Source organism: Dipodomys spectabilis, unplaced genomic scaffold (genome assembly GCF_019054845.1).
Source record: "Dipodomys spectabilis isolate Male_0828 unplaced genomic scaffold, ASM1905484v1 ptg000240l, whole genome shotgun sequence".
Taxonomy (NCBI): domain Eukaryota; kingdom Metazoa; phylum Chordata; class Mammalia; order Rodentia; family Heteromyidae; genus Dipodomys; species Dipodomys spectabilis.
In genome coordinates, this window is record NW_024870917.1 from 1,008,654 (window position 1) to 1,035,576 (window position 26,923).

Here is a 26,923-nt window from a genome sequence, read left to right on the forward strand (position 1 = left end):
CAGAAAACTTATGAGATTCCATCTCTCATTAACCAGCAAAAAGCCAGACTGAAAGTTTGGCTCAAATGGTAGAGTATCATCAGTGAGTAAGCAAGCGAATGACAGTGCGAGGCCTTGAGTTAACATCCCAGCACTGGTAAAAGCAACGTGTATAACAATGTGTATTTTATATTTATAATAGCCTTCCCCCAACGAAGAGAACAATTCAAAAAATACTAAAAGCAGTCATTTCTTTGAGAAATTTAGGGCAGGAAACAGAATGAAAAACTAAGAAAAGTGACCCAGAAGGGAAAAGATCCAATCTATAATTTAAAAACCATATAACCATATAAAATAGTTCCCCCATAGTAAACCAGGTCATGCTAATTATTTTTCAAAATGATTGGTTTGGAATAAAAACCAGGTATTGAGATACATCCCGAATCGGGAGTCAGCAAACCTGTGGGGAATGACAAGCATTCATTGGACAATGACATAGTGGCTAAAAAAATCCAGCTGAAGGCTGCCAGGTAGTGTCATTTGAGAAAGCTGGTGATACATGGAGCTACTGGTACCCCTCTGTAGAGATGAGAAACCGAGGCACGCGACAGGTTAGCAAAGTAGTCAGAGAGGACGTTTGAATCTGGAATGATGGTGTTGGAGTTCAGAGCCCACGGCCTATCCTGTGGCGCCTTCAGTTTGTTCCAGGTCACTCCCTGAAAGCAGCCCAACCCTTCGGTACATGGCTTCGAGGTGAGGCTAGAGGTGCCATCCTGAGGGCCAACCTCCCCTCTCCCCGCAACCCGGCCCCCACGAAAATCTGAAGCCAGCCTTCCTCCATGACCTTTCTGAAGAACTGTAGGTCTTCTCCCCCAGCTTCACTGGATGGGAGAGAAACCTTCAACTCCCCTCTTTGCCTGTGCGGTATCAGGAGCTGACAGTGGAACCAAGTTTGGGGTCCGTGCTCTGGCCACAAGAGCAGCAACTCTCTTCTGGACCATCAAACCCACCCTAGGATTCCCTAACGTAATGGATGCTTCAAAGAATTAAAAATCTTTGATTATTTATTTATGAAGGCATCTATGATGGGGAGAGGGCTCAGAGCAAGGGTCTGAAGTGTAAGGGAAGGGACCAAGGGACGATCCTGGAGGCCGTCGAAGGTCAGGCAGTGGACCACAGGGTCAGCGCCAGTGCTCCTTTCTCAGCAACAAGAATAAAGAGATCTGGGATTTATATTCAGCTCTGGCTTAAAGAAAGGGTACTCTTTTCCAGCTTTGCCAGGTAGAGAGTCTTGTCACGGGCTGGGATTTTAATGAGGAGAATTAAAATTCCAGTGTATAACCTATAGAGCATTTTGCAGGCCAAAAAAATATGTATTTGAGACGCAGGACAATAAACAGGTGAGAAATAATGATACTCTTGAAATGTAATGAGAATGTAAATGGTCTAAATGTCTATTCCATTGGCTGTATAAAAGGATCTCCATTTTGGTTGGCACAGTTTCACAATAGTCGGCTCAAATTCAGGACATTACGTAACTTCTATCCTGGCCTCTCTAGCCCTCTATTTATAAGTCAAGTGTTGGCATGTAGGTGAAAATTTAAAGTGAAGGCTGCTTGCCCTGTGGGATTGTGATGTTTAATTTTTACCTTTAACAGATTTCTTCATGAAGTACATGGAGAAATTGATCTCCACTGTAAAAACCTTAATTTCACTCTCCAGATTACTTTTAAATAATAAAAATCTTGCCTCACATTAACATTTAAATCGGAGTGGTATTTGTAGTTAAGAATATTGTGCAGCTAGTAAATAATATTATATAGATGTAGATAGCAGATATCTAAGATACCAGGGAAGTTAGACTGTTAGAATTCTCTCTTTCTCTTTCTCTTTTTAATTTCAAAAACAACTTAAAAACCCAAGCACTTCTGCCTACCAAGATTACAAAGAAATTGCTCATGAGAGAGACACAGGCTCCCTGTTCAACTGTAATCATAAAAAAGTATTTCAAGGGGGGGGAAATCAGGAACTCAAAATGTTCAAATTCTCCCCCCCCCTTTTTCTATTACCCGCAGTGCTCATAGCTAAGACCAAATTAACAAGTAACATGATTGCATTGGGAAGAAAATGGGCAGAGATGGAAGTACCAGCGAGCATGCGTCCCCGCTGATCTCTTCATAAGGATCCCTCCCCAATACCCCTCCCAGGGGAGCAGGGCGGGCCCCTGCAGGCTGGGCTCCCATGGGAGGGGGTCCTCTGGTCCAGAGGAACGCTGGCCTTTGGCTGTGAGTGGAGATAGCAGGTAAAGATGTCTGCCTCCTAGTCCCTTAGGCTGGAAGGTTCCACACTGCCTCCCAGCATGGTGCTGAGCCTCAGCTTCTATCTCCATTTCCGGCTCATCCACACGCCCTTTGGCTGTGTTCACCACTTCACCCCTCTACTGCTTTCATCATACTTCCTGAGGTCACTCTTCCCTTCAAATCTGGCCTTGGGATTGGCTGCTGGGGAAATCCAACCTAAGATACCCTCAGGGCTGGATGTGTTCCGTGTCCATTCTTCCTTCTTTCTCCCTATCTACTCGTCCATAGATGTAGTTAATGATGCTGGTGCTAGGGTTTGAACTCAGGGCCTGGGCAACTCCCTTGAGTGTTTGTGCTCAAGGTTGAGCCACAGCTCAACTTCTGGCTTTTTGATGGTTCATTTGAGAGAAGAGTCTCATGCACTCTCTTCCCACCCAGGCTGGCTTTGAACCACCATCCTCAGATCTCAGCCTTCTGGGTAGCTAGGATTATAAGCATGAGTCACCAACACTTGGCTCAGCTCACCCATGACTTGAAGCTGGCAGAGAAAACGACCTCCCTGCCTCCCCTTCTCCTGCTCCCACTGGGTAGGGGAGGGGCGGGGAGAGTCTACATTTATTGAGTAGAACAAGAACCCTGGTCTTCTTATGTTTTTGTGAGCAGTTGAACTCATTAATGTTAAACCCAGAGTTTCATATTTTATTATTTCTGTCTTGGTAGAGTTTATTTGACTGGAAGATTCTAGCTCTATGAAATCAGTATTAAAAATATGAGATGAAGCCAGACACTGGTGACTCACACCTGTCATCCTAGCTACTCAGGAGGCTGAGATCTGAGGATCAAGATTCAAAGCCAGCCCTGGCAGAAAAGTCCATGAGACTCTTTTTGTTTTTTGCTAATCCTGGGGCTTGAACACGGGGCCTGAGCCCTGTCCCTGAGCCTTTCTGTGCTCAAGGCTAGGGCTTTACCATTTGAGCCACAGAGCCACATCCAGCCTTTTCTCTTTATGTGGTACTGAGGAATTGAACCCAGGACTTCATACATGCTAGGCAAGCACTCTACCACTAAGCCATATTCCCAACCCCCACAGAGACTCTTATCTCCAATAAACTACTCAAGAAAAAGCCAGAAGTGGCTCTGTGGCTCAAGTGGTAGAGCGCTAGCCTTGACCACAAAGAGGCTCAGGGACAGAGCCCTGGTCCTGAGTTCAAGCCCCAGGACTGACAAAACTGTCAGCTTCAGGCCCCGGTCCCCCTTATGACTGACTATCTTTGTTGAGGGTGATCCTCCCATTTAAGGATCCAACATAGCTGTACCCCATGCAGTAGGGTCCCTTTATGAGATGATTTTTCCAACACTGGGGGAAAGGAAGTCCCGGTGGGCTCACTGAGACACAACATGCTGCGTTGCATCATGGGAGGTTTTGAAGGTGCTATGAATGATAACTTCCCCCTTCCTAATCTTTGCTCAGGCTCTACCTTTTCAATCTGATTCGTATGCCTCGAGTCTCATCTGATGCTACGTGGTTAAGGGCTTTTCTGGAAGGGGCGAGTTGATGGATCCTTGTGTGGACACGGGCAGACAGGCTGATGCTGGCCAGGCTCATCAGAGAAGATTTCTCAGTGGAGATGGTACTTTAAAAGATAATTACATATTTGCCTAATGTTAGAGGAGGAATTAAAGAAATGCAGCTCTTAAAAAATTCTATCACAAAAAGGCTCACTCGGGTCTTCCTGAGACCAGGCCACAGAACCGTGGCTTCCACGGAAATTACAGGATAGACTACATGCAGTGTGGAAACCCCAGGGAAGATCCACCAAGAGTACACTCTTGAATACTCAGCTGAGCCCTCTGATTTTCAGACAAAATGACTTGGCAGGACTTGGTGTTTTTGCTTCCCGTCTGCTCATTCGGTGTCATGAGGCCATGTTGATCTTGGGCTTGGCTTTTCAGAGACGTAGATGGGAAGGTGGGGTTAGACATCGAAAGACAATCAGGGGCAATGGCTACCGAGGAAACTGGTGTGGGCCTGGGAGAGATGATGGAGAATCATCAGAGGGTGGTGGGTTCTGATTCTGGGGATAGAGGAAAGGAAGGAAGGGAGGAGGAGTGGAAACCTCTGATGGCCGTATAGCGCTAAGGCCATTTGCAAAGGTGATACACCGTAGCTTCCAGTCAGGAACTCGAGAGTCTGTGAGGCCTGTCCCCATACGCTTAGTCCCCATACGCAACCCCCCAGGTGACCTCAGAAGGCAGCAGTGGTTGCGATCCCACGTGTACCCCACTGTCGGAGATATACGAGGCCCATTTCCTCCCTTGTGGGACATGCAGCACCGAGAGCACTGAAGATTCTAGAAGCTAGGTTGATGTGTTCATCATGAAAAGGGAAAAGACTCAGGTGGGGTCCATTGTTTTATAAACCCTTTGAATAATGGCTGCAGCTGGAGACAACTAGCTTAAGAACTGCAGTTTCCCGGCTAGCACCGAGTAACTGTTATATATGCAAACGTGTTCACTATTATCAGTATTTCACTTTATTTCTGCTCATGCTGAATGATACCGATTCTTCTTTTTGTGCCAGCAGTGGGGCTTGGAAGTCAGGACTTTGAGCTCTTGCATGGCTTTTTCGCTCATCAGGGGCACATTACCACTTGAGCCACTGCTCCCCTCCTGGCATTGTTTTGCTGCAGAATTTGAGAGTCTCTCAGATTTATCTTCTCTGGATAGTTTTGAACCTTGATTCTCAGATCTCAGCTTCCTAAGCAGGCTCAGATTACAGCTCCACTTCTTAGGCTGATCTTTTAAGATACGTTGAATTAAGTCCACACAGGATCCAAGTAAAAGAAAACTCTAAAGCATTAAGCAAGGATGGTGGTGGGCTGGAAATGGTGAAAAAGATCTCTAAACAATCGGAGTTTGGGTCATTCTTGAGTTAGGTCATTGGAAAGTAAGCTTGGATCAGCGTTTGGATCAAACACAAATTTGGGTAATGGGAAAGGAGCATACTTGGCCCATTGGGGTTCCCGCTTTTTACAGAAAAACCCTTCCCTTTTCCTTCTGGACAGGGTCACTGTAAGGATTGTCCAGTTTTATGGCATTTCTGTGATTCTGTGGCAGAAGATTCTGTATACTCTGTTACTCACCCTTTAAACCAATCCCCAGAGGAAAACTCCAGCTTGAATTTAGTTCTGGGGGATAAAAAGTATCATCTCTGAGCGAAGGTGTATATTTTTTCCTGTCAGAAAAAGACAAGTAGACCTGTCACAATGCTTGCTTTACCTTCTTAGAACCCTTAGGGCCGAATTTACTGCTTTTATGGGCTCATCTGTTCCAATCTGGCACCCCCAAAGCATCTCTCTCTCTCTCTCTCTCTCTCTCTCTAGTTCCTTAAAAGGAATTTTATTTTTATTGAAAGAAATCTTTAAAAATTTCAGAGCTCCCTGAGTTCTGCACAGTCTGGCTCCATCCAAGGTCTGTTTTCATGCCTCTCTAGGCTGAGCTTTGGTTGTGCTGTGATAATGAACAACCCTCAAGGTTTAGTGGCTTGTCAACAGCAAAGGTTGATTTCTCACTCAAGCTCTATATGGGTTTCAAGTTAGCAGAAGAAGTTAGGACTGTTCTTTGCTTCTCACCAGAGAAGCTAGCGGGCAGAGCCCAGGCTGCCTGGCTACTTGTGAATTTCTATGGCCAGGTAATTTCAGAACATGGTTGCTGGTTAGTTTGCTTACAGATCTTATCATAGAAATAACATGCATCATTTCTCCATGCATCTATTGGCACCTTCCATGTCTTGTGAGTGCATAGAAGCAGGCAACCCTGCCTTTTGGTGGAGAAGAGGGGAGCATGGAGGAAAGCCTTAAGTATGTCCACATAGCCTTACCGCACAATGTGGGGGTCTACCAAGGCCTGGGCATCTCCACGGCATCCTGACAACCTTTGCTGCCGCTTGCTTGTCTGATGTTGCTTGTGCCTAGCATTATCTCTCTTCCTTGTGATGGTCACCCAAGGTTGCTGGTCTTAACTCACACCGGACAACATCCATGCCTTTTCTCCCCCTCAACTCACTGTTAAAACCACTTTCTGTTTGAGGGTCAGCGTTTTCTTGATGGTTTAGAGGACATGAAACTACAACCCAAGGGAGAAGATAATCTCAAGATAATCTCAAGAGTGCCCTCCTAGTAATTTGTTACCCCTCACACTTGACACATATTCTAGTTGTTTTATTTGGCTACAGTAGATGATCTAGGCACACATTTTTATTTCTCCTTAGAATGGAATTGCTGGATGGATGATTAATGCAAAATACATATTTTTTAACTTTTTAAGAATTTTCTACCATGCGTTTGGATCCTTTGTTGAGGCTCAGATGACTATAGAGCTGTGGGCTTTTTTATGGATGTTCAATTTCCATTTATCTGTTTGTGTTTTTTGGGCCAGTTCCATGCTGTTTTTGTTACAATGGCTCTGTAGTATAATTTGAAGTCAGATATTGTGATACTGCTACTATTATTGTTTGTAATTTTTTTAAATTTAGGTTTTTGAGACAGGGTCTTTCTTTTTTTATTTCTTTTTTTTTTTGGTCAGGTCGTGGGGCTTGAACTCTGGGCCGGGGCTTGAACTCTGGGCCTGGGCTCTGTCCCTCAGCTCTTCAGCTCAAGGCGAGCGCTCTATCACTTGAGCCACAGCGCCACTTCCGTTTTTTTTTCTTTTTGCTTATGTGGTGCTGAGGAATCGAACCCAGGGCCTCATGCATGCAAGGCAAGCGCTCTACCACTGAGCCACCTTCCCAGCCCTTTTTAAAAATTTTTTAAATTGTATTTTTTTGTCTTTTCTTTTTTGGTACTGGGGATTGAACCCAGGACGTTGCGCTTGCTAGGCAAGCGCTTAGCCACTGAGCTACATCCCAGCCGACAGGGTCTTTCTTTATAGATCAGGCTGACCTAAAACTTGAGCTCCTTCTGTCTCACCTGCTTAAAATGCTAGGGTTACAGGGAGGTGCTACCACGTGAGGCTCAGCACTATTCTCTTTCTTTTCAGTCTTCATAGATTGGCATAGTTTCTGTAGCTTCTTCTGCTCTTCTAATTTTCTTTCATTAATATCTGGCAAAATATTAGAAATTATTTCACCCTTTGTTAAGACTTTCTTATGGCCTACACTGTGACACCCTTTGTTAAGACTTTCTTATGGCCTACACTGTGATCTATTTTGGAGAAAGTCCCATGGGCTGCTGAGAATATTGTGTACCTGGAAGTTGGTGGATGGGATATTCTGTAGATGTCTGTGAAGACCATTGGTCTATGATGCAGGTAAACTCTGATGTGCCGTTTTAAATTTTTGTCTGAATGATCTACCTACTGGTGAGATTGGGATATGGAAGTCACCCACTATTACTATATCTGGACCTATTTGACCTCTGTGTCCCATACTGTTATTTTATGGAGTTGTATGCACCAACATTTGGTGCATATATATATATATATATATATATATATATTTGTTATATATCCTTCATGATTGACCTCTTTATTAATACAGAGTGACCTTCTTTATCCCTTATGACTAATTTTTGGCTTGAACTCACACGCTACTTTTGCTTATTTATGGATTGTTTACTTGAAATGCTATTTTCCATCATTTAACTCTCAGGCTGGTTTTCTTTGCCAGTGAAGTGCATTTGTTGCAGATGGAGGAGAGTTGGGTCTTGACTTTCAATCCATTTGACCACTCTGTATATTTTCATTGGAGAGGTTTAAGACCACTTATACTTAGTCTATTATTGAAAGGTGTGTGGTAACTCGATCCTTCATCTTAGAAGTTTGATGGTTTTCTGAGTTAATAATGTTTGTTTATTTTCTAATTCTCATTGTTTATTCTACCAGTAAGATTTATTTTTTCCTAAGTTCATGTGGTTTTTGTATATATCTCTTTGTTTTTGTGTGCAGCATTCTTTTAAGAATTTTATGCAGTGCTGCTGGCTTAATGCTATAAATTTCTTTAATTTATACTTATCAGGGAAAGCCTTTATTTTTCCTTTTGCTTTTTTCTCTTTTTTTCTTATCTGTAAGAAGTTATGCAAAGGAGTTGGCCAGTCCACAAAGCAGTTTATGAATACAGTGCATCTTGATCAATGTCACCAGCTTTTTTCCTTTGATTTGAAAGATAACTTTTTCTCTCTGTAGGAGTCTTGGTTGGCATTTGTTTTGTTTTGGGGCTTGAACCGTATCAGTGCATGATTTCTTGGCCTTCAGGGTTTCTGCTAAGAGGGCTGCTGTTATTCTGAGAGTCCCAACTTGCTTCTTAAGACTCTTGGTACTTTTCTTTGTAGCTTCTGTTTTTTCTTTCTTCTGTGTTTTGAACTCTTGACCTTTTTATTAAAATATTTTTTTTTTTTGGGTCCGGTCATGGGGACTGAACTCTGGGCCTAGGCACTGTCCCTCAGCTCTTCAGCTCAAGGCTAGCCCTCTACCACTTGAGCCATAGCGCCACTTCCGGCTTTTTTCATTTTGCTTATGTGGTGCTGAGGAATTGAACCCAGGGCCTCAGGCATGCAAGGCAAGCACTCTACCACTGAGCCACCTTCCCAGCCCTTTTATTAAAATATTATATGAAGAGAGTCTTTTCTGATTGTATCTATTTAGAGTTATAAATGCTTGTTAAATTTAAATGTCTTTTTTTCCTCCCTTAGGTTTTGAAAATTTTCTTTCTTTTTTTTTTTTTTTTTGGGTCTGGTCGTGGGGCCTGAACTCTGGGCCTGGGTGCTGTCCCTCAGCTCTTCAGCTCAAGGCTAGCGCTCTACCACTTGAGCCACAGCGCCACTTCCGGCTTTTTTCTTTTTGCTTATGTGGTGCTGAGGAATCGAACCCAGGGCCTCAGGCATGCAAGGCAAGCACTCTACCACTGAGCCACCTTCCCAGCCCCGGTTTTGGAAATTTTCTACTGTAACTTCATTGAATTTTTCTAGTTTCTTTAGTCTGTGTCTTGCTGCTCCTTTCTACATAAATTTGTAGGATTCATCTCCTAGTCATGTACCGGAGGCCTTAAAAGTTGTGAATAGGATTATTTAATTTTTCCTTAGTGATATTCAAGTATAAGAATCCCTCAAGCCCCGTCATGGGGCTTGAATTCTAGGCCTGGGTGCTGTCTGCGCTTTTCAGCTCAAAGTGAGTGCTCTACCACTTGAGCCACAGCGCCACTTCTGGTTTTCTAGTGGTTTATTGGCGATAACAGCCTCACAGACTTTCCTGCCTGGGCTGGCTTTGAACCGTGATCCTCAGATCTCAGCCTCCTGAATAGCTAAGATTATAGGCGTGAGCCACCAGCGCCTGCCTTTAGCCTTTAATCTTGATTTTCTTTCTTCTTTCTGGTCTTGCATATTGGTGATGTTCTCCATTGGGTTTGAGTGTTGATTCTTATCAATTGGGTAAGAATGTGTTCGTCAGCTTTCTTTATTGTAAAGTTATCCTGTAGTATATTATTTGGAAATAGGTCACAGTGCAGAGACTACAACTAAGGAGGGCAGAGCTAGTTCACTTCACATAGAATTCTATGTTGACACATTTTTCTCCTTTTTGGAAATTTGGATATCTCTTTCCATTGTCTTCTGCCCTCCATTGTTTCTGATGGGAAATTAGCAGTTAATCTTATGTTGATTCCTCTTTATATAACTCTGTTTTTCTCTTGCTAATGTCCAGGTTTTCTTATATTTTTGGTGAATTTTTGTAAGTAGAGAAAGTGTTTTGTTCCTTTTGGAGCACCAGGTTCTTGTCCCATTGTGGCCAGGAGTTGTGATTATAACACTGAAAATAATAACATTTTAATGATCACCAAAGCTAGTGCTGAGTACTAACATGCATAACGGATATGCTGGTTGACTCTGACCCTGCAATGACTTGAGTTCTACAGAGCTCCTAACAGAAGAAGCTTCTGCCCATGTGGAATTCTCAGACCTCCAGGATTGGTCCTTTCTCCCCTACAGACAGAAGTTCTGTTGACCTTTTAGCCAGGCTTCCTGGAACTTCCATTTCAATTCTGTTTCCTGGGTTCTTGTAAGCTGTTATGGGCTTCACATATAAAGAATGACTTCATCATTGTGCAAAAACTGGTTTATGAGGGAAGAAAGACTAATCTTGTCATTTTGAACACATTGCAGCGAGGCCTTGTGTGCAGTCTTGTGACGGTTTTGCATCCCCGCATCATTAAAAATTCTGTGAACAACATCATGTTCACATTTCAGTGGGAACAGAGTTGTAGTAGGAGAATCTTACTGAAGTTCAGGCTCACTTGGTAGGGAAATTATGAAGAGAACTCATCTGGCAGAGGACTTGCCATCTGTGAGGTGTCATAGTGGACAGTGTGTATCTTTCTTTTTTAATCCTCACAACAATCCTTTGTGGGAAATATAAATATTCCATTTTACCCTTGATGTTATTTCCAGTTAACTTTTTTCCTTTCTCTGTTCAATGTCTGGTTTCTAGCTTCTTAGCTAGGACCATGCTGGTAATGAAGGGAACGCTCTCATGGTTTGATCCTTAAGTGTCTCTTATCCTTTGACTGCCGTTTCTTTCAATAGTGGTCACATGACCCAATTTGATTTTGAGAGTCAGCATGAAGCTTTTGTTTCAATTGCTGAAAGAAGAGGAAATTTGTTTTGAATTTGAACATAGAATTTTGTCATGGGGATTCTGGTAGCTACCACACAAAGCCTGAAGAAGAAAACATGGCTAACGATCAGAGTGAAATAACTTAACTGTTAGATTAAACCTAAAAGCAGATATTCATGTGCTCATAGTTATACAGACAACACATTTTTGTTTGTTTAAGCAGTGGGAATATGATTTTATGCCTTTTGCCACTGAATTAGTTTGGACTGAAAAATCTTCTTCCCTCTTTCTGTACTGAGTCCATTAGTCTGAGATTAATACAGTATTTTTTGATTCTTTGATCTGGCATTTTAAAGACTAAGTGTTCTTGAATAAGTCCTGTTCTCCCAAATCAAGGGACATGATTTTCCCTTTTGAGAAAGAAATTCTTCCCTTAATTTTTGTGTAAAATTCTTTGATTCTAGGAAGTCCTTAATTCAGACCAAAATGTGTGACTCTAAGATTTAATAGAGGCTAAGTACATGAGCCTTGATTTCAGACAAGTATGTATTTGGAATCTGGCTCTATCAATTATTAATTATCTAACTAAAAGCAAACTTCTTAGTGTGTTTGAATTTTAATAGTCCTTAATAAAGGAGGCTTTAATTCATATGATAGTGTAAGGATTAAATGATAGACTATATATGGAAACATAGATAGTAAATACTCATAAATATTAGCTATCATGATTTACTACTCCCTCTCAATGGCATCATTATATTTAAATATCATTCTTAAAGATGTATTTGGTGGCAAGCAGGGCAAAAAGTCCTTACAAAAGGATTCTGTAGTCAAATATATTCAGGAAATGTTTATGCTTTTACCTCCTCATATTTTCTAGGCATATTAGCATATAAAAGCTCTGAGATATTCTTCAATAAATAAATCTGCTTGAATGTGTTGATCCAGCATCCAAAATATATTTGACTACACAGCACTATTTCTTCACAGGTGTAAACCTATTAACATATATCAACAAGGAAGGAGTTGAAACCTTTAGGATGTGATTGTAGACATCCATCAATTAATGGAAGCAGTAAGAAGGATTTCCTTGGGATCCTAGGTCTTTTCAGATGTCAGCTCTTATTAACTCCTCACAGAAATGCTGACTTTTAAAACATGTTAGCCTAGATAGAGATCCACAAACTATGGCCTATGGGTGGACTACTTGTCAGAGGGTGGGCAACACGTGGCTATATGGCCCTTCAAATAATCTGGTACATGACAGGACAGACATAACACTTCTCATTGGCAGTTTGCAGCCTGTCTGCCTGTTTTGACAGTTTTGTTTGGCTCATCATGATGTTAGAAATAACCAAATGCCCCCAGAGAAAAATATTTCCCATCTCTAAAGTTTTATTAGCACCTAGTCATGCTCATTCGTTTAGGCATGTCATAGCATTTTTTTTTTTTAATGCCACAAGAGTGGTGTGATTGCGACAGACGGTATAGCTGGGCAGCCTAAAAGATTTATTCTCTGACCCTTTATGGGTGATGTTTGTTGACCCCTGGCTGACATCTGTAAACACTTGATGAACAAAGAGTTTCTGAGTTAATGTGGTTAAAGTGGATTTGGTTTTCTAAAGCTTATCTTAGTTCTTATTTTTCCTGTTCATAAAGTGAGATGTTATATCTTCCTATGAATAATCCTGGCATTAGGAAAGATACCAAAAGAACATAACAAGGGTGTAGAGGAAGAGAGAAACTCCCTAGAAAGAAGGAAATGTACATCTCATAGGAACTGAGTGGCTTCAGTGACTTGGTCTTCAGCAGGAGCATGCAGCAGGTCTGGCTGGAGCACCACGGATCCCCATTTCTCAGGATGTTCCTCTGAATTCTCTCTGTGTAGCCACAGACTGTCCTGAGGAAGAGGGGCCATCATCAGGAGGTACATCTTTGTCCTTCATCACATCTCCCGAGTGTCAGGACTCCATGGTTCCCCTCCATTACAGTGGTGCTTTGGCATGGTTCAGTCACCCACACTTACCTGCATTTTGGAAGTGCTAACTGGAAACTGCCCAGAAGTGGACAATTAAGTTTTAAATAACCTTGATTCTCACATATTGTCACCACAGATCCATTTTAGTGTTGCTAATCTGTTAGTGGGTCAAATTTATCAGTTACACTTAGTTATTATATATAAGGAAAGCCATGCTACATGCAGGACCCAGTACTCTCTGAAGTTTTAGGGTTCCACTACGGGTCTTAGAATGAGCCCCTCCACAGATGGGGGAAGTTTCTGGTCAATTACTTTCCTGGTTGTAAAGCCACAGAGAGGAAAAACAATCACAGTTCCATTGCGGAAGGGATTGAGATGAACCTATTTTCAGCCATGTGGGTTTGGAGGTCTTAGGGCTGGTCCTATCAGTGGCTCTCGGAGAAGAAAGGGATTTCTGTAAATGTTCTAAGCTTTTGGGTTGTATGAGCATATGAGAACTTTTTACTGGATCTTATAAATATCTGGCTATAATGTCGCTCTTCCAGGTTTTCGAAGTTGACTCTGCCTAATCACGCAGGCTAGGAATCTCAGGTCTCACACTGGATTTGCTTGTGGTTGTTGACATTAATTTTGACTGAGTGTAGATAGTGAGCAGATTAGACAAGGTCCATGCCCTATGGGCGATGATGGAAAGTGTAAGGAGAGAGATGCTGCAGAAAGAACTCAGATACCTGTACAAGCATAGGGTGCAGACACGCTCTGTGAGACTGAAAGGCTGTAGTGGGAGGTGGCTGGGGAATTAGGGTGACTGGAGTGTCAGGTGTGAGGATTTCATCCAACACAGAAGGATGTGTTGGCACCAGACTATCAGGGCGAAGAGGAGGTGACATTTCAGGTGGAGAAGCGGGGGTGCGGGGATGAGGGGTTTAGAGAAGGCTTGTAATCTGGCAGCTACATTGTGGACAAGACCTCAGAGCCTGGATTCCGATCCTGACACATTCCTGAGCTAGTTTACTTTCATGAAGCTTCACTAGCTCTTAGGTGACGGGAATCGTCTTAAGAATGGGTGCTTCGAACAAAACCACGGGAAAGCACACTAAAATTTGGACCAGAATTTAGGGGAGAAAAATGGCTTGTGATGGGACCACCAACTTTGCAAAGGAAATGTTATGGTGGCAGCCTCTCAGGAGAATCAGAGTTAGAATCCCACTCCACTTTTTTGTAATAATTTTAATCAAAGATGTCAAAACCTGATATAATCTTGCTTCCTTCTAGACTGCTGATTGGGAGCAAAAATTCCTTGTGATATTTATGTATTTTTTTGTAAGTTAAAGAAATAAAAATAAATAATAAAAATAAGAGTCTTTTATTAAGCAATTTTCCCCAAACTTAGCTAGACTAATTAAGTCTCCATGGTAAATATTCATAAATAGTCATGATTTTTTAAAAAAAAATCAAAGTCAAATACAGGTGTTTATGTTATGCAAAACCAAAGTTGTTAAGTAAGGTTTATGCTGTATCCTTTAAGATTCCATCTACTAATAAATTCTGAATAAAAATGGAGAGATGGAATATTGTTTGATGAAGAGATATATCCCCAGTACTTCCAGTGGAATCCAGCTTTGTGAAATGCAAATTTTATAAATTCCAATCCATCAAATAGAAATTTTACTATAAAAGGTTTTCATGGAAATTATAGCTGTCAACTATCAATTAATGCACACGGTCCCATTTTCCTTAAGTACTGTATTGAACTTTAATGAAAGGTTACTTATTCTATCAAATTGCTTTATACTTTGTAAGATTAAACTTAACCAAAAATTAACATCAGTATTTCTGTGAAGAGAGCATGCAAACAAAATCCCTCTAACTGACAGTGGAGCCTAAATGTTTTTGTTGTTTTCTGGGAAATATACTTTCTACACACATTTAAAAAGTACTAAGAATTCATTTTTTTCAACCAAGGCTATCAGGAAATTTAACCCATTCAGAACCAAGTGTCTCTCCTGCTTGTCTTTGCTCTTGACTTTTAGCCACGTGTGATGTATGATCATCATTTTTCACCTATGTCAAATGTATGGTTATCACTTTTTATATATGTCAAATGCTCAGCCAGCTCCTGCCAGCTAGTGTGGGAATTATAGTAAGACATGGGCTTTGAACTCAACACCTCTTGGTTTAGATATTGGCTCTATTATTACCTAATTGTGCCAGTGTTCTACTTGCTTGGTTTCTGAACCTTAACTTCTTCATCTGTAACATGAAAATGATAAGCACGTTTGGTCTTGTAGGACTGCTCTCTGAATACTGGAGAAAAGCACAGACACAGTTTAGAAACACAGAAGCTGTCCAGTGAACACACAGAATTGGTGTGGTGTTAGGGCACAGGTCAAGCCCCTCCTGCAGATATGCCCCACCCACCCAAATTCGAATTGGATGTCGAGTGAGAGTCTAAGTAGATTTTTACCATACCATAGAAGGACTCGGAGGCAGAGCTTCTGGAACCTACACCACACAGTGTGACAGGGAAGTGATGGATAACGTGTGAGTAACCCAGGCATGCTCTGTGCCCTTCGAAAATTACAGTAGCAGATTAAAGGGTTTGTCCTAAAACCAGGGGTGTATCAAAGCAGAGTGGCATCTGGGAGTGGGTGGTAGAGCATGGATGGAGACCTGAGTTCTCTTCCCAGCTCTGACACTCATTGGATTCTTTGGACAGCCCTTCTCCATACACACACACACACACAGACACACACACACACACACACACGCACACATGCACACATACATATATATTCTCCATTGTATGAGTGTGGGCAGGTGTGGTGGGCTCTGAGGTAGTTGGGGCCTCTGGCTAGGTGGGGAAGCACACATTTGTGCCCTCAGCTCCAGGACATAGAATGTAGCTCTGCCCATTGCTAGATCTGCAAGGAAAGCCAGAAGTGTGACCTGGCACAGAATGTCACATGATCATCGGCATTGCAGCTGCATCTCCTGGAGGATGGAAGGCTTGGTTGCTGCTCACTTAGGATGGCCGTGTTCCATGCTTTGGGAAAGCCTCCTCCAGATCTGCAGCTCGATCATTTTCAGGAAGTCGTCTTTTTTTTTTTTTTTTTTTTTGTCTGACTGTCTCTTATAATCTTGAAAAGTGATTTATAAAATCAGAATAGATTTTGGCATGAAGTAAGCTTAAATTGACTGCTTTCTATCACGAATTAGCACAAAGCAGAGCTTGTCATAGGCTAAATATTTGTCTTCGGGATGGATACACATCTCCTCTACTTTCATCTGGCCTGCGCCGTTATCTCTGGCCTGTCAGGGGAAGGAAACAGCACAGGATAAATCATGCACTCTCCAACAGATAGATGCCGGGCTGGTTGTATACGAATGGAACGAGGTGTCGATGTGCGGCTGAGTTTAGGTTCCGTCCACTATAAACATCGACATTCCTTTCCAATGAGCCCATTTGCTGGTTAAGCAGTCACCACTTGGGATGGCTTGAGGCTCCTGTGCTCCATCAGATTCTAATGATTTCAGATGTTTGCAATTAATGAACCATTAGATTAATTGGTGGAGAACCAGAAAAAAAAAGATTTTGGAATTGGGTCAGAACCCCAGACAAGCTATCGCCTATAGGGACAGCAATCACCAGAGGCAAAACAGTGAGAAATTGAATTAATGATTTTCTTGGCTGCTTCTCACCAGTCTCTCTACACATTTTCTCTCTCTGTAAAACATGAGCATTGAGCAGCAGCTGAGTTCAGCAGACATGGGAAGGAGAGAGCGCTCAAAGAGAAGTAAGTGATCGTTTCCTGTTCTTCCAGTTCAGGCTTGATCTGCTGGTTTCCATTGGTACCAAGAAGTGACTTCATTACTCAGTGTTTGCTTGAGTCCCTGTCTCTGGGCTTTCGTTGTAAAGCTCCTGGGTTTATTAATTATGTAATCCGTCAGCCATCTTAGCAAAATGACTAATAGTATTTCAGAAACATGGAAATAAATAAGCCAGGCTTCAATCTATGATTATGTAGGCTTGATAGAAACCCCAGGGTAGCCATGTTTTAAGAAGTGTGCATAAGCAGTTTAACACCAGCTTGGCGCTGTCGTACTTAAAGTCTGGCAGCACTGTGAGTTATCGCCTGGCCCTGCGTGGCGTGTTAGATGAATCTGTAATTTGAGAAGTTAAATTAACCCTGAAATGTATTATTTGTGGTCTGTTTCCCACTCAGGAGAGACTTTCATGAAAGCAGGCCCTGATGTAGAGTTGTTGGGGGCGGGGTGGGGTGAGCAAAGCTAAGATTCTTGGTGAATTTATAGTAGCTCTTGTTATCCATGACCCAGGAAGTGAATTTTTAGGAAAGGACACCATGTTTTTAGACATTTCTGGTGCTTTCTTGGTAGTTGCTGCTGTTGTCTGATAGTTTGTTAGGCATTTGCTGAGTGAATGGAGAAATGGACATTTGTTATCAAGAGGAAATGGTTTTGGAACGCTCTGTTGTCATGGAAGAATATTTCCAACCTTTTCTGTCTTTGGCAGTACAAGGGATTGAACCCACCACCTTGTACCTGCTAGGTAAGTGTTCTCTTACTTGAGCCATGTCCCTAGGTCTTATGTTTGCATTTAATCCTTCTTCCCCCCCCTCCCCGACTTCTTGTCCCTCCACAGAGTTGAGGACTGACTGAACTCTTACCAGGCAAGTGCTCTTCCAGTGAGCTAAATCCCCAGCCCCTCTTCCTCTTGATTCTTTTCCTTTTCTTTTTCATTTAGATAGCATCTCAGGAACTATCCCAGATTGGCTTCAAACCATGATCCTCCTCCCTCTGACTCCCAAGTAGCTAGGATGACAGGCATGTGTCACCATGCCTGGTTGTCATGGAGGAGTATCAAAGCACCTTCCTGTCCTTTGAACATGCTCATTTGTTTGTTCGTTCAAGCAACTTTTATGAAAGAACCGTTTTGTGTCAGACCCTATTCCAAGGAAGGTTCAGCAGTCAGCAATATGTAGATCCTTAGCCCCAAGTGTTACATTCTCATGAGATGGGTTTAATTAAAAGCTGAATATTGTCTTAAAGGAACAAAAAAATGAGATCATGAAAATGGGATGAAGAGACTTTATAGGCAAGAAAAATCAAGGATTTCACCTATTCATTTATGTAACTATAGGAAAATTGTCACCGATTTTTATTTGTGAAATTTAAAATATAATAATAATTTTTTAGTCAGGTCCATCATTGACATGCATGAAATTCTTTTCTTCATCTGTTAAAGCCATTTTGTTTTGTGTTAGTCCAGGCACTTGAACTCAGGACCTGGGCACTGACCCTGAGCTCTTTGGTTCAAGGCTAGCACTCTACCACTTGAGCCACTCCCAGCATTTTGGTGGCCATCTGGAGCTAAGAATTGCAGAGACTTTCTTGCCCAAACTGGATTCCAACCGTGATCCTCAGATCTCAGCCTCCTGAGTAGTTAGGATTAAAAGAATAAGCCACCAGGTCCCAGTTTGTTAAAGCTATTTTGAATTGGCTCAATGATGTAAAACAAGCAATGGACCAGATCTGAAGTATGGGCTATAGTTAGCCACTCATTTTTAGAAAACTTGTATTTGAAAAATTTATTAGTGGGTAAACAATCATGATATGATATCATATATCATAATATATAATCATAAATAATATGATATGATAATAGTATAGATAATATGTTATAACATATAAATATAATATGTAATATATAACACATAATCTGCATTATATCTATGTATCTATAGCTATGATAGTCATTGTTATTACCTAAGGAGGTGAAAGACCTCTGTGATGGAAACTATAAAACCTTGAACAGGGGCTGGGAAGGTGGCTCAGTGGTAGAGCGCTTGCCTTGCATGCCTGAGGCCCTGGGTTCGATTCCTCAGCACCACATAAGCAAAAAAAAAAAAATTGCATAAAACCTTGAACAAAGACACTGAAGCAGACACTAGTTGATACAAAGACCCCCCCATGTTCACCATTACACATTCATGGATTGGCAGAATCAAAACAGTGACTGTGGCTATACTACTGATAGCAATCTAGACATCGAAATCCCAACGCCATTCTTTAGCCAAATACAAAAATGAATCCCAAAGTCATGGAAGCATAAAAGATCTCAAATAGCAAATGTAATCCTGAGCAAGAAATAGCAACAGAGGAGGTATCATAATACCAGTTTCTAATTTATAACATAAGCCGTAGTAATGAAAGTTACTATTCAGCCATGAAAATCCTAATTCATACACAATGAATGTTAAAACAAACATCTCTCTATGAATCATTTCAAATTATCTTAGATCCTTGAGAGAGATGATTAGCAGCCTTTGAAAAATAATAGTTGAAATTCACTAAATACTCACTATCTGCCCAGTGTTGAACTCTAAACTACATATGTGAACAATGATTACGATGCATGTTTATATTATATGCACACTTATATGTATATAATATAAACTGTTTTAGCACAAAACCTATCAGGCTCTTGCACTCAAGGCTAACACTCTACCAGTTTGAGCCACAGCTCTACTTTTGGTTTTCTGGTGGTTCATTGAAGAGAAGAGCCTCGTGGATTTTCCTGCCTGGGCTGGCTTTGAACCGTGATCCTCAGATCTTAGCCTCCTGAGTAGCTAGGATTACAGGGGTGAGCTACTGGTGCCTGGCAATTGTTGCTATTTTGTGGGTGAGCAAGTCATGTCACAGTGAATTTAAGCAGTTTTCTGCTGAGGAGGTTGGGTAGTGAGTCTATCACATCCTGAGGTTTGGCTCATGTCTTTCACCTCTGTTTACATGCGAATGAATGTATACCCACTGCCTGTTTCTGAATGGAACTTTCTAAGCTAATTGGCACATTGCAGGGAAGTCAGATATAGAAACAGATGATGCAGCTTTAAAACAAAATTATCATTACACATCTTTATGGTTAAAGAGCATCTGGAGCAATTTAAGAAGTTAGAAAGGAATAAGATGTTTTACAACATAATGTGCCCCGGGAATGCCATCCAAGTGGGAAATGTGTTCGCTGAAATATGGCTTCGTCACCCTTCCTCTCTACTTTGGGTGTGTTTTCTCCAGACCCGCATGGCACTGCTGCAGTGAGGCTGGCTCTTTACTTAGCCTTTTTTTTTTTTCTCTTTAATTCTAGCATTCTGGGGGAAATAAAGTAGCTCTCCAAATAATAATTCACACTAAAAACGGAGAAGTCATATTCTTCCTGGGGAGAGAACAAAAATAAAAATGTGAATCATTAAGAAGCCAAAAGAGAGAGAGAGAGACACTGTAAATAAGCCCCTCTAATTATGCATCACGAAAGAAAAGTCAACTCCAAATGGTTCAGTAATCTCACACCAGCCGCACTAATAATTGTAGCAATACTCTTCGTCTCCCTTAAGATAATGAGCAACACACCAATGGGAAGAATGTAGAAATAAGATCAACAATTTTCCATCCACATGCCAAACAATGTGGACCAGCTCACCTCAAGGTTTGCTACTGAGCCCAATGTGGAGAATTTTAACTTATAATCTTCCCCTTCCTTTAAAAGGTGGAGCAAGGGGGAAAAAAATTCCCAGTTGCCTTTCTGCCTAGACAACATATTTCACTCCAACTCCTCTCAATTGGGGGTCCCTCTGAAAAGAACCCAGATAATTAAGATTTCAGTAATTAACCAAATTTAAAAACAACAATTCATAAGACAATTCTGTCATCCTGAAAGCTATATGGCTGCCATCCACATTTCTACAGTTTCCAACAATAAGAAAAAAAGACAGTGTAATCATGGGAACACAAAGTTGGTCACAAATTCAGGTTTAGCTTCTCCTACCTTCTGCCGTCCTTCTGCTTATTATTGTGTTTCTTCCAGCATCTTAGATGCAAATGTGCCATCCTAACCCATGTCCTTTTGCCTTCAGAAAATGATTCTTGTAAGTTAAGAAACAGAAACAGAACCGTGTGTATATGTGTCACACATACACACATATGTACACATACATGCATATATAATCATATATTTGTAAATTCATTAGAATTTATAAAACAACAGTTTTTTGGACAGGGGATGAATGGACCAAAATTTATGCAAAACAGATGTAAATCAGTCTCTATAGTACTTGCATGTTGCCTTTGATACTTCATTCCTGTGCTTGCTTCCTGTCAAGGCAATCTATAGAGTTCTACCCCAGACTCCCTGTCTTTGTTTCCTCCTGGTGATGGTTGTTCAACATAAAAGTAGATCATCTCAAACTTATCCATGAGGATGTGGAGAGAGATCAGACAGCGTGTTTCCAATGTTGTGTGACCCGCTCCTTGGTTATGTGTGACCTCTCTGATCCTTCAGGCACTTGGTAGAGCCACCGAGCTTTGGGTCACGCCGCCCAGGTCACTGACAAATAGGAGGCTCAGTTCTGCTGCCTCCGAGGTCTTCTCCACCCCCAGCATGCCTACGTTACTCACTCAGTTCAAGGTCCCCCTTGGATTTTCTCCACGAGGTGGAGCAAGCTCATCCAAACCTGTCATCCCCAGCTACCCAGGGGCCTGCAAGCGACGTGGCATAAATGACAAGCACCATGAGGAGCCCTGAAGAATATCTTTCTATCAGTCACATGCACCCTGGCATGGGAGGCCCCAGCCATTGCCAGCAAGTCATGTGGTGGATTTTTAGAAGTGAGAGTTCAAGTAGGGGGTAGTGGCTGGGACCAGCCACGTGGGAAGAGAAGAGGCTGACTGTTTGTTCATGGGTTAGGCAGGTAGTAGGTGTGGGGGGGGCTGGTCCATTTGAACTGTGTGAGGTAGCATACTGGCAGGGAGTGTGTGTGTGTGTGTGTGTGTAGACAAAGCCACTCTCCAGGTGGCCAGGAAGCAAGTAGGGGGACAGGAGTACCATTCCACCCTTCAAGGGGGAGCTCTGAAAATCATTCCACTAGGCAGCCTCTTAAAGGTCCCACCACTGACCAAGAGGGCCACAAGATGGATGTTAAGCCTTTACTATGGGCCTTTGGAGTCGTTCCAGAGCCAGGTGTAGCAGATCCACCCCAGTTCATCAAACAAGCCCGTCACCATTTTGGAAGTGGGGACACAGTGAGGTCTCAGTCTGACAAGACACCAGGAAACTGCATGTGCACGGAGCTGTTCAGAAGAGAAGCCATCGGAGGCTGGTACAAGTGGAAAGGGTGCTGTTTCAAGGCTAGAGGAAAGGATACTTGGGTCTGTCAATTCTCATGGTGTGGAGCTAGACACTTACTGCCTTGGGAACTGTAGAGAGCTGCGTGCAGCCGCACCTGAAAGATGGCGCCGGCTTCCGCCCTCCGCCTTCCCGATGGCGAGTACTCTCTGTGGTAAACAACTCCTTATATGGCTAAGGCATAGAATCTGGCTTGCTTCCACGCACCTGGACCTATTGATGGCTCTCACGTGGCGTATCAGGGTTGGCTACCCAGCGGGTACTTAAGGCTGTGGGGGATTCTCCCCGGAGTCAGAAGATTGCTCAAAGGTCCTGAATAAACTGCGGAGAGAAGAGCTCGGTGTTGCGTCTTCCTTGCTGGTTGAGGTGGTCGTGACAGGTGGTGGCCCGTACGGGGACTCAGCCATAACCTCAACGAGGACTCAGAACTCTCTGCGGTCAGGGTGGTGCACCGGTAAGTTCCCAGGTAAAGGGGGAATCCGCGACAAGAGGGGGGGGGGTAAGATCCCAGGTAAAGGGGGAATCCACGACAAGAGGTGGGGGGTAAGTTCCCAGGTAAAGGGGGAATCCGCAACAAGAGCGGTGTGGGGGGGTAAGTTCTCAGGTAAAAGGGGGAATCCGCGACAAGAGCGGGGGGATTTTTGCTCTTCTCTGTAGATAAAGAGAGAGTGAGAACCCGGGGCTAGTCGGTAGAATAGCCAAAAGTAAAAGTAGAAGATTGCTTACCAGGTTAAGATTTTTAAAACATGGGCGCTTCTTCTTCGCACCCAATTTTTTTGGCTCTCAATGAGCTACTGCACTCAAAGAAGTTAAAAATAAAAAAGAGTACTTTAGAGAGATTTTCGGATGAATGTGACATCGTTGCCCCGTGGTTTGCTGTCTCCGGAAGCCTCACGGTGGCCTCTTGGGAGAAACTAGGGAGGGACCTAGATTTTGCCTCTGAACAAGGAACACTTAAGAGCGGAGTGAGACCAATATGGAAACTGATAAGAGGCTGTCTCGAGGACCAGCACTGCGGTGAGGTGGTAGAGAATGGCCAGGCCGCCCTAGAAATGCTGCAGGAAGAAAGATCGGAAAGGGCAGGCAGTGAAAAGGGGAAGGGGGGGGTGGTTATACCCCGATCTTGCCGAACTAGAGACCTCTGAGTCTACAGACTCAGAGGAACTACAATCACTCATAGAACAAATAGAAAAAACAAAGATAAGAAAGAGGAGGAAAGGGAAGGAGAGAGAGGACCCAGATAAAGACGAATGCACGCCTTCCGTGTGCCACGCCGCACCCTCGGCCCCTCCGCTCTATGCGGAGGACCCTGGAAGTGGCAGCCCCGGCTGTTCTTTCAGCCCAGATGTGTGGAAAGCGGTCAGAACCGAGTTACATCTAGCCTGTCCAATATTTCAGGATCCGCAGGGACAGCGGTATCATGAACCCTTAGATTTTAAGGTGATAAAATCTTTAGCTGAGTCTGTGCGGACATACGGAATCACGGCCTCCTTTACTGTAGCCCAGGTGGAGGCCCTAAACAGACACTGCATGACGCCCGGTGATTGGAGTGGGCTCGCACAAGCTTGTTTGAGCCCAGGTCAGTATTTAGATTGGAAGGCCTTTTTGATTGAATTTGCTAGTGAAGAGGCTGCGGCCAATCAGGCTGCGGGAAACCCAGCTTGGGACAGAGATATGCTACTTGGACAGGGGAGATTCGCCAATCAGCAGACAGGCTACCCGGTTCAAGTTTATGAACAAATCAATAAAATTGGCATAAAGGCATGGAAGGCCTTACCAAATAAAGGCGAGGTGAGTGGCAATCTCACCAAAATCCTGCAGGGCTCTACAGAGCCATTTTCGGACTTTGTTGCCTGTATGGTCGAGGCCGCTGGCAGAATTTTTGGTGACCCAGATGCAGCCATGCCGTTAATTAAACAGCTTGCTTATGAGCAATGCACTAAGGAATGCAGAGCCGCCATAACCCCATATAAGAATAGGGGACTAGAAGCATGGATGAAAGTTTGCAGAGAGCTGGGCGGACCATTAACTAATGCTGGCTTAGCTGCCGCCGTGGTGCAATTAACCCAGAAGAAAGGGGGAGGTTCAGGTGCATGCTTTAAATGTGGCAAGATGGGGCACATAAAGCGTAATTGCCCTGAAAGAGGAAGTGGCACTGTGGCTCAAGTGGTAGAGTGCTTGCCTTGAGCTGGAGAGCTGAGGAACAGCACCCAGGACCAGAGTTCAAGCCCCATGACTGACAAAAAAAAAAAAAAAAGAAAAAAGGGGCTGGGAAGGTGGCTCAGTGGTAGAGCGCTTGCCTTGCATGCCTGAGGCCCTGGGTTCTATTCCTCAGCACCACATAAGCAAAAAGAAAAAAGCCAGAAGTGACGCTGTGGCTCAAGTGGTAGAGCGCTATCCTTGAGCTGAAGAGCTGAGGGACAGCACCCAGGCCCAGGAAAAAACCTATTCAAAAAATGCTGCAAATTTGTCTAAACAGTTGTCTAGTTATCTTTTAGGTAATTGAACTGGGGAGTTCGACAGCCTGATGGAACAGTTCAGGGTTGCCATTGTCACGGTGAACTCGACCCGAGTGGATGCCGGATTGGCGGAGGGGCTATCTTCATGGATTTCCGCTGCCATAAATCATCTTAAGGAGTGGGCGGGTTTGGGAGCCCTGACAGGCCTCCTGGTATTAGCCTCCTTGGTATGTCTGTGGTGCATTTGCCAAATTAGAGGTTCTCAGCGTCGCAGTGCAGCCATGATTATCCAAGCCTTTACAGCCATTGGAGCAGGACAGTCCCCCCATGTATGGCTTGCTAAGACTGGCCTTTTTTGAGCACAGGATGCGAGGCTTGAGCACTGCACTTGGGGTCCACCGAGGTTGTGGGCCCCAAGAAGAGGATGTCTGATTGCATGTGGGTTGATGCCCTAAGTCCCACCTCTGTGAAAAAGGGTATCGGATGGGTCTGGTAATCATCGGGTGGATAACACCTGAGTGAGGATCAGTACAATGTCCCAAATTTCTTCTACAGAGATCAGACCTCTACTCTTGCCTGCTGCAAAATAAAAAAGGGGGAACTGTAGAGAGCTGCGTGTAGCCACACCTGAAAGATGGCGCCGGCTTCCGCCCTCCGCCTTCCTGATGGCGAGTACTCTCTGTGGTAAACAACTCCTTATATGGCTAAGGCATAGAATCTGGCTTGCTTCCGCGCACCTGGACCTATTGATGGCTCTCACGTGGCGTATCAGGGTTGGCTACCCAGCGGGTACTTAAGGCTGTGGGGGATTCTCCCCGGAGTCAGAAGATTGCTCAAAGGTCCTGAATAAACTGTGGAGAGAAGAGCTCGGTGTTGCGTCTTCCTTGCTGGTCGAGGTGGTCGTGACAGGGAACAGTATGGCTGTTTTACGCTCTCTGAGGCCATGCTGCTGTTTCTGGGTGAGACTTTTGCTATGGATCAGCTGCTCTATTTCACTTCTCCATGAGGATCTGCTTTGTAAAAATGGCATATCTTCAGGAGGTTCCACATTATCATTCTCTACATGTGCACAGTGCCTAATGATCGAACCAGGGTAGTGGGCCACTTCCCTCCACTCATGCATCTCTTCTGTGTTGGAAACTGTCCTACTCTTCTGAGTATTCTGGAATGCGTCAGCGATAGTTGCAGAGAACAGGTACCCGACTTTGCTATCAAAATCCAGCCCAGCACTTTGGATTCTTCTAAGTGTACACATGGCAGGAAATGACTACCGCAGCCTCACCATGATCCTGGAGCTCTGGAGCTCAGGGCCACATGACTGCTCCCTGAAGGGAGCAGAGAACCAGGAGTGGATGAGTCCCTGCTCTACCCAGTGCCAACTCCGTGGGTGCCACTGGTACACTGCAAGTGTGGTGTCTGGGGCTTCGTTGCCCACCTGTGCCAAAGGCTAAGGAAAGGGATCCAAAGGTACTTCCAGCCAGAGGGTGTGTCCATCTGTCAGTGTGAGTGTGCACAGCGCGGGCCATGCTGGCTCTTTGTATTTGTCACAGGTCAGAGTTGGAGACAGACATTCTGAGCTTCCGGCTCCTCTTGTTTTGAAGAAAGGAAGAGCCGTCAAAATAGTGGAGTTGATCTTTCGAAAACAGAAATTTCCATATATATTCCTTATAAGAAATTTGGAAACTAGAAGAAAAATCCTGAGAAAGACAATCCTTTGCAATCTCTCTGACTCCATTAATATTTCAGGTCCCCAGCTGTGCGTGCAAGCAGCCTGCTCCTGAGAGTTGAAGTGTTTTGGAAAGCTGTAATACCACTGGGTGCTGGTGGCTCATGTCTGGGATCCTAGTTACTCAGGAGGCTGAGAGCTGAGGATCACAGCTTGAAGCCAGATCAAGCAGAAATGTTCTCCAAGTAATCAGCAAAATGGAGATGTGGCTCACGTGGTACAGTACTATCTTGGAGCGAAAAAGCTGAGGGGTGGCACCCTGGCCCTGAGTTCAAGCCCCAGGACCAGCACAAAACAAAAACAACAACAACCAAAAACATTTACAGTCATCTCTGGCCTTTCTTTAATAATAAGTCGATTTTGCATAGGTGCCCACATATTTCCTGATAACATACTGCTCTGTCTGGGTCAAAAAGATATAATTTTCATCCAGATAAGGATGGTGAACATATCAAGTAATTAAATATCCAAGACACATCCCGAAATCAAGCAAAATGAGTAGCTAGAAAACAAGATGCTCCACACTAAAAAGTTCTATGAGAGAATTAGAATCAAGGACACAAGAGACAGAACCTGAAGACAATGAAAAGAAACCCCCCAACTTTCTTTCTCGAGGGGCATCTGGAAATACAGAGGGCCAGCGGATGGGGGAGGCTGCACTCTCTCGAGTTCTCTGGAAGG